The sequence below is a fragment of the Entelurus aequoreus genome, linkage group LG12 (genome assembly GCF_033978785.1).
Source record: "Entelurus aequoreus isolate RoL-2023_Sb linkage group LG12, RoL_Eaeq_v1.1, whole genome shotgun sequence".
NCBI classification, from domain to species: Eukaryota; Metazoa; Chordata; class Actinopteri; order Syngnathiformes; family Syngnathidae; genus Entelurus; species Entelurus aequoreus.
The window spans coordinates 59426266-59434156 of NC_084742.1; positions in this window are offsets into that span (position 1 = coordinate 59426266).

Genomic DNA, 7891 nt, shown 5'->3' on the forward strand with positions numbered 1-7891 from the left:
ATTTCCCCATTAATTTGAGCGAGGATGAAAGATTTGTGGATGAGTAAAGTGCAAGTGAAGGACTAGTGGGGAGTTGAAGCTATTCAGATAGGGAAGATGCTGTGAGAGCCGGGGGTGACCTGATATTCAGCTGGGAATGACTACAACAGCAAATAAACACAAGACATATATATACTCTATTAGCCACAACACAACCAGGCTTATATTTAATATGCCACAAATTAATCCTGCATAAAAACACCTGCGTGTTTGTTATGCTAGCTCCTAGCTCCTCTGCTAGCTCCTAGCTCCATAGAACACGCCAATACAATTCAAACACCTGATCAACACACACAATCACTCAGCCCAAAAGACCGTTTACCTAACCCAAGGTTCATAAAGCTTATATATTTTTTAAAAGTTACGTACGTGACGCGCACGTACGGTCAAGTTATCGAATGTTTAGCAGCCAAGGCTGCATACTCACGGTACCTGATATTCAGCTGGGAATGACTACAACAGTAAATAAACACAAGACATATATATACTCTATTAGCCACAACACAACCAGGCTTATATTTAATATGCCACAAATTAATCCTGCATAATAACACCTGCGTGTTTGTTATGCTAGCTCCTAGCTCCTCTGCTAGCTCCTAGCTCCATAGAACACGGCAATACAATTCAAACACCTGATCAACACACACAATCACTCAGCCCAAAAGACCGTTCACCTAACCCAAGGTTCATAAAGCTTATATATTTTTAAAAAGTTACGTACGTGACGCGCACGTACGGTACGGTACGTGTTATGCTAGCTCCTAGCTCCTCTGCTAGCTCCTAGCTCCATAGAACACGCCAATACAATTCAAACACCTGATCAACACACACAATCACTCAGCGCAAAAGACCGTTCACCTAACCCAAGGTTCATAAAGCTTATATATTTTTAAAAAGTTACGTACATACGCAAAAAAAAGCCAAAGCTGCATACTCACAGTAGCATGTCTGCGTCTTTGTCATCCAAATCAAAGTAATCCTGGTAAGAGTCTGTGTTGTCCCAGTTCTCTACAGGCGTCTGTGTATCCAAGTCAAAAGTCCTCCTGGTTAGAGTCTCTGTTATCCGAGTTCTTCCATCTTGACTGCATCTTTCGGGAATGTAAACAAAGAAGCGCCGGCTGTGTACTGTTGTGGCTGACTACGTTCGAAAAATACGTCCATTTCGCACCGACAACTTTCTTCTTTGCTTGCTCAGCTTCCTTCTCCATAATGCAATGAACATGATTGCAACAGATTCACGAACACAGATGTCCAGAATACTGTGGAATTATGAAATGAAAACAGAGCTTTTTCGTATTGGCTTCAATGTGGAAGGCATACCCGTGTTCCCCGGGCTACGTCACGCGCATACGTCATCCTCAGAGGCGTTTCGAACCGGAAGTTTAGCGGCAAATTTAAAATGTCACTTTATAAGTTAACCCGGCCGTATTGGCATGTGTTATAATGTTAAGATTTCATCATTGATATATAAACTATCAGACTGCGTGGTCGGTAGTAGTGGCTTTCAGTAGGCCTTTAAATGTTATCACAGGTCAATCAATCTATCAAAGTTGACTTATATATGTCACGGCGGGGTTTATGCAGCTTACTGCGAGGTTTGTTCTCCCGGGATGCAAACGGACGACTCCGGACAAGGCTTGCAGGTAGGAACATATTTATTAATCTAACTACAAAATAACAGGCAAACAACAAAGGCAAGCGTGCCTATCGCACGCGGAAGCTAAGGCGAAAACTTAGCGCAGGAAACATGGAACTATGGACAAAGCAAAAACTCTAACTGTGGCATGAAATAAACAAGACTTACGTAGACGGTTGCGTGAAGCAAACAAATGACGCCAGGGCATAGACTAAATAGCCCTGTGATTAGTGCCCGGGCAACCGGTGCGCGTCCCGAACACTCACCAGAGGCAGGTGAGTGCCATACGTAACCATGGTGACTAGACAAACACAGGAGGTGCACAAACAGGAACTAAAAGAGTCCAAAACTAACAGAACATAACAAAAACATGATCTGGACCCCGGACCATGACAATATAGCCCTAAAACCCGAGTGTCTCAAAAGGCTGCACAAGCCATGACAACATCCTGGGCCCAGATCCCACCTCAGGGCAAGGAAAAACTCATGAGAAACCTTCTAAACACCTTCCTGGTAACGTTGTATTAACAGTTGCTAAGCTATTTATGACATGAAGATCTTATGTTCATGTTAATTTGAGCTTTTCAGAGTTTGGATATTTTCCATTTGGACCGGAAAAGTTTCTAATAAACATTGCTCTTGTACTTGGTATCATTACAGTGGATCCACACGGCGTTTGTTTACATTGTGACGCCGGTGAGCTATCGTATCCTCCCACGGTGTGTAGTGAAGCATGTTTAGCTATTCCTCGTCCTCCAGTGATAATGCTACTTGTACCAAACTCACTATTTGTCGCCATGGAGGCCAGGAATAATGATTTAGAAGTAGCTAAAACACTGCGGATGGATGTTAGCCGCTAGCTAGCTATTCATGTCTTAAAGCAGCTCTTCCTGAGGGTGTTTCAGTGTTATAACTTCACCTTTATCTTGACTTTTTACACCAAAATGCATCCATTCTCCCTTTTCTGTCTACACACTGTGTCTGCTTGTAAGTACTCTGTGTGTGTGCGCTGCCGAACATGCTCCTAAAACCAGCAATGTCACCACGTGAAGACGCGCCTGTTAAAAAAAAAAAATACATTGGGAATCGGTACTTTTCAAACAGTATAGTACAGTTTTTGATTGATTAGTACCGCGATACTATACTGGTACCGGTAAACCCGTACAACTCTAGTCACCACCATCGGGGCCAAGACTGAGCCCCCCAAAAATGGTGACACGTCACACTAGTCTCGAATGGACGTGTCCTAGATCTTAAAGTTGGCCGAGGAATGACACCATCAAGAGTAGCCCAGCCGGGCGACTCCTCCACCGACATGTCAGACCTGCCAGGGGGATTATTATGCAGGAACTAATGAAGAAGGGAGTCAAAGTGTGTGTGTGTGTGTGTGTGTGTGTGTGTGTGTGTGTGTGTGTGTGTGTGTGTGTGTGTGTGTGTGTGTGTGTGTGTGTGTGTGTGTGTGTGTGTGTGTGTGTGTGTGTGTGTGTGTGTGTGTGTGTGTGTGTGTGTGTGTGCGTGTGTGTGCGTGTGAGACAGAAATAGAGATAGAGGATAGTGATGCTGTCAAGTCTCTCCATCCTCCTCCTCCTCAGTGAAGCAGATGTCCAATGGCGTCTATTTAAAGCTCGACGTACGCGGCGAATGATGCTCGCTCTGCATCATCGTTACGTCTTGCCTGCAGTGTACATTGTGCTCGTCTACATCCTCACAAGCCATGCCTTTTTTTTGTGTTTTGGAATCACCATCAGAAGTTTTAATACCCGACTTTTTTTTTTTTTTTTTGCAAATGATCCTGAGCTCACATTTCCACTAATAGGAGAGTGCAGAGGGAAGAACATCAACAGGAAGTGGTGGTGTCAGACAGGAAGTGGGCGCGCTTCTCTTTTCTGAACATTTCACACACGCATGCACATGACGTTTTTTTTTTTTTTATCATCCAAACCGTCCACTTTGACACCTGTTTGTTGTTTCATGTCAGGTTAACGAAAAGCAGATAAAATAAATGGTTGAGCAGTTAAATGTCCCTGAAACACACAAACAAGTCCTGTCCCTGAAACACACAAACAAGTCCTGTCCCTGAAACACACAAACACGTCCTGTCCATGAAACACACCAACAAGTCCTGTCCCTGAAACACACAAACAAGTCCTGTCCCTGAAACACACCAACAAGTCCTGTCCCTGAAACACACAAACAAGTCCTGTCCATGAAACACACCAACAAGTCCTGTCCATGAAACACACCAACAAGTCCTGTCCCTGAAACACACCAACAAGTCCTGTCCATGAAACACACCAACAAGTCCTGTCCATGAAACACACCAACAAGTCCTGTCCATGAAACACACAAACAAGTCCTGTCCCTGAAACACACCAACAAGTCCTGTCCATGAAACACACCAACAAGTCCTGTCCCTGAAACACACCAACACGTCCTGTCCCTGAAACACACCAACAAGTCCTGTCTCTGAAACACACCAACAAGTCCTGTCTCTGAAACACACCAACAAGTCCTGTCCCTGAAACACACCAACAAGTCCTGTCCATGAAACACACCAACAAGTCATGTCCCTGAAACACACCAACAAGTCCTGTCCATGAAACACACCAACAAGTCCTGTCCCTGAAACACACCAACAAGTCCTGTCGCTGAAACACACCAACAAGTCCTGTCCATGAAACACACAAACAAGTCCTGTCCCTGAAACACACAAACAAGTCCTGTCCATGAAACACACCAACAAGTCCTGTCCATGAAACACACAAACAAGTCCTGTCCCTGAAACACACCAACAAGTCCTGTCCATGAAACACACAAACAAGTCCTGTCCATGAAACACACAAACAAGTCATGTCCCTGAAACACACAAACAAGTCCTGTCCATGAAACACACCAACACGTCCTGTCCCTGAAACACACCAACACGTCCTGTCCCTGAAACACACAAACAAGTCCTGTCCCTGAAACACACAAACAAGTCCTGTCCCTGAAACACACAAACAAGTCCTGTCCCTGAAACACACAAACAAGTCCTGTCCCTGAAACACACCTACAAGTCCTGTCCCTGAAACACACAAACAAGTCCTGTCCATGAAACACACAAACAAGTCCTGTCCCTGAAACACACCAACAAGTCCTGTCCCTGAAACACACCAACAAGTCCTGTCCCTGAAACACACCAACAAGTCCTGTCCCTGAAACACACAAACAAGTCCTGTCCCTGAAACACACCAACAAGTCCTGTCCCTGAAACACACAAACAAATCCTGTCCCTGAAACACACAAACAAGTCCTGTCCATGAAACACACCAACAAGTCCTGTCCCTGAAACACACCAACAAGTCCTGTCCCTGAAACACACAAACAAGTCCTGTCCCTGAAACACACAAACAAGTCCTGTCCCTGAAACACACAAACAAGTCCTGTCCCTGAAACACACCAACAAGTCCTGTCCCTGAAACACACCAACAAGTCCTGTCCCTGAAACACACCAACAAGTCCTGTCCCTGAAACACACAAACAAGTCCTGTCCCTGAAACACACCAACACGTCCTGTCCCTGAAACACACCAACACGTCCTGTCCATGAAACACACAAACAAGTCCTGTCCATGAAACACACAAACAAGTCCTGTCCCTGAAACACACCAACAAGTCCTGTCCCTGAAACACACCAACAAGTCCTGTCCCTGAAACACACCAACAAGTCCTGTCCCTGAAACACACAAACAAATCCTGTCCCTGAAACACACAAACAAGTCCTGTCCATGAAACACACCAACAAGTCCTGTCCCTGAAACACACCAACAAGTCCTGTCCCTGAAACACACAAACAAGTCCTGTCCCTGAAACACACAAACAAGTCCTGTCCCTGAAACACACAAACAAGTCCTGTCCCTGAAACACACCAACAAGTCCTGTCCCTGAAACACACCAACAAGTCCTGTCCCTGAAACACACCAACAAGTCCTGTCCCTGAAACACACCAACAAGTCCTGTCCCTGAAACACACCAACAAGTCCTGTCCCTGAAACACACCAACAAGTCATGTCCCTGAAACACACAAACAAGTCCTGTCCCTGAAACACACCAACAAGTCCTGTCCCTGAAACACACCAACAAGTCCTGTCCCTGAAACACACAAACAAGTCCTGTCCCTGAAACACACAGGCAAGTCCTGTCCCTGAAACACACCAACAAGTCCTGTCCCTGAAACACACAAACAAGTCCTGTCCCTGAAACACACAAACAAGTCCTGTCCCTGAAACACACCAACAAGTCCTGTCCCTGAAACACACCAACAAGTCCTGTCCATGAAACACACAAACAAGTCCTGTCCCTGAAACACACAAGCAAGTCCTGTCCCTGAAACACACCAACAAGTCCTGTCCATGAAACACACAAACAAGTCCTGTCCCTGAAACAAACAAACAAGTCCTGTCCCTGAAACACACAAACAAGTCCTGTCCCTGAAACACACAAACAAGTCCTGTCCCTGAAACACACAAACAAGTCCTGTCCCTGAAACACACCAACAAGTCCTGTCCATGAAACACACAAACAAGTCCTGTCCCTGAAACACACAAACAAGTCCTGTCCCTGAAACACACAAACAAGTCCTGTCCCTGAAACACACCAACAAATCCTGTCCCTGAAACACACAAACAAGTCCTGTCCCTGAAACACACAAACAAGTCCTGTCCCTGAAACACACAAACAAGTCCTGTCCCTGAAACACACCAACAAGTCCTGTCCCTGAAACACACCAACAAGTCCTGTCCATGAAACACACAAACAAGTCATCTCCCTGAAACACACCAACAAGTCCTGTCCATGAAACACACAAACAAGTCCTGTCCCTGAAACACACAAACAAGTCCTGTCCCTGAAACACACAAACAAGTCCTGTCCCTGAAACACACAAACAAGTCCTGTCCATGAAACACACCAACAAGTCCTGTCCCTGAAACACACCAACAAGTCCTGTCCATGAAACACACAAACAAGTCCTGTCCCTGAAACACACAAGCAAGTCCTGTCCCTGAAACACACCAACAAGTCCTGTCCATGAAACACACAAACAAGTCCTGTCCCTGAAACAAACAAACAAGTCCTGTCCCTGAAACACACAAACAAGTCCTGTCCCTGAAACACACAAACAAGTCCTGTCCCTGAAACACACAAACAAGTCCTGTCCCTGAAACACACCAACAAGTCCTGTCCATGAAACACACAAACAAGTCCTGTCCCTGAAACACACAAACAAGTCCTGTCCCTGAAACACACAAACAAGTCCTGTCCCTGAAACACACAAACAAGTCCTGTCCCTGAAACACACAAACAAGTCCTGTCCCTGAAACACACAAACAAGTCCTGTCCCTGAAACACACAAACAAGTCCTGTCCATGAAACACACAAACAAGTCCTGTCCATGAAACACACAAACAAGTCCTGTCCCTGAAACACACCAACAAGTCCTGTCCCTGAAACACACCAACAAGTCCTGTCCCTGAAACACACACACAAGTCCTGTCCCTGAAACACACAAACAAGTCCTGTCCATGAAACACACAAACAAGTCCTGTCCCTGAAACACACCAACAAGTCCTGTCCCTGAAACACACCAACAAGTCCTGTCCATGAAACACACCAACAAATCCTGTCCCTGAAACACACCAACAAGTCCTGTCCCTGAAACACACAAACAAGTCCTGTCCCTGAAACACACAAACAAGTCCTGTCCCTGAAACACACAAACAAGTCCTGTCCCTGAAACACACCAACAAGTCCTGTCCATGAAACACACAAACAAGTCCTGTCCCTGAAACACACCAACAAGTCCTGTCCCTGAAACACACCAACAAGTCCTGTCCCTGAAACACACACACAAGTCCTGTCCCTGAAACACACAAACAAGTCCTGTCCATGAAACACACAAACAAGTCCTGTCCCTGAAACACACCAACAAGTCCTGTCCCTGAAACACACCAACAAGTCCTGTCCATGAAACACACCAACAAATCCTGTCCCTGAAACACACCAACAAGTCTTGTCCCTGAAACACACAAACAAGTCCTGTCCCTGAAACACACAAACAAGTCCTGTCCCTGAAACACACAAACAAGTCCTGTCCCTGAAACACACAAACAAGTCCTGTCCCTGAAACACACCAAAAAGTCCTGTCCCTGAAACACACAAACAAGTCCTGTCCCTGAAA